This window comes from Glossina fuscipes, unplaced genomic scaffold (genome assembly GCF_014805625.2).
Source record: "Glossina fuscipes isolate IAEA_lab_2018 unplaced genomic scaffold, Yale_Gfus_2 204, whole genome shotgun sequence".
Taxonomy (NCBI): Eukaryota; Metazoa; Arthropoda; class Insecta; order Diptera; family Glossinidae; genus Glossina; species Glossina fuscipes.
Genome location: NW_023998547.1, coordinates 570,207 through 570,740, shown reverse-complemented (window position 1 = coordinate 570,740; position 534 = coordinate 570,207).

Genomic DNA, 534 nt, shown 5'->3' with positions numbered 1-534 from the left:
TGCTTTAAACAAAAAATTTTGAATAGTCGTCTTACAATCCTTTTAGGCTAAAGATAATACTAGGTTTGCTTGATTTATATATGCATAAATGTCTACATATCTATATAGATATATATATATATATATTGATATTTTCTTAAATACATTATATATCATCCACAATTATATTTAATTTCTTTACATATTTTATTGTACTCTTATGTTAATAAAAATTATTCTTATACCTAACAACTATGCTTAAATGTAAAAAAAAGAAAAGAAAACTTTAGTCCTTAAAACTCAAGCACAATAATTCTTAACTACACTAAACAGAGGATATACTTAAAAAAAAATATTTTTAAAGAAAGCGAATACGAAATACATATTAGGGGTTTAGCATTAAAGTCGGCGACTACCGACTTTTTGATATGACGTCAATTTGAGCAATTCGCCTCGCTTGGCAATCATTAATTTACACAAAGTCTTTTCTAAAGTCGCTCGCGTCGAACCGTTACCTTAATTATTGATATTTATCAGTAATGGATGTATTAGCAG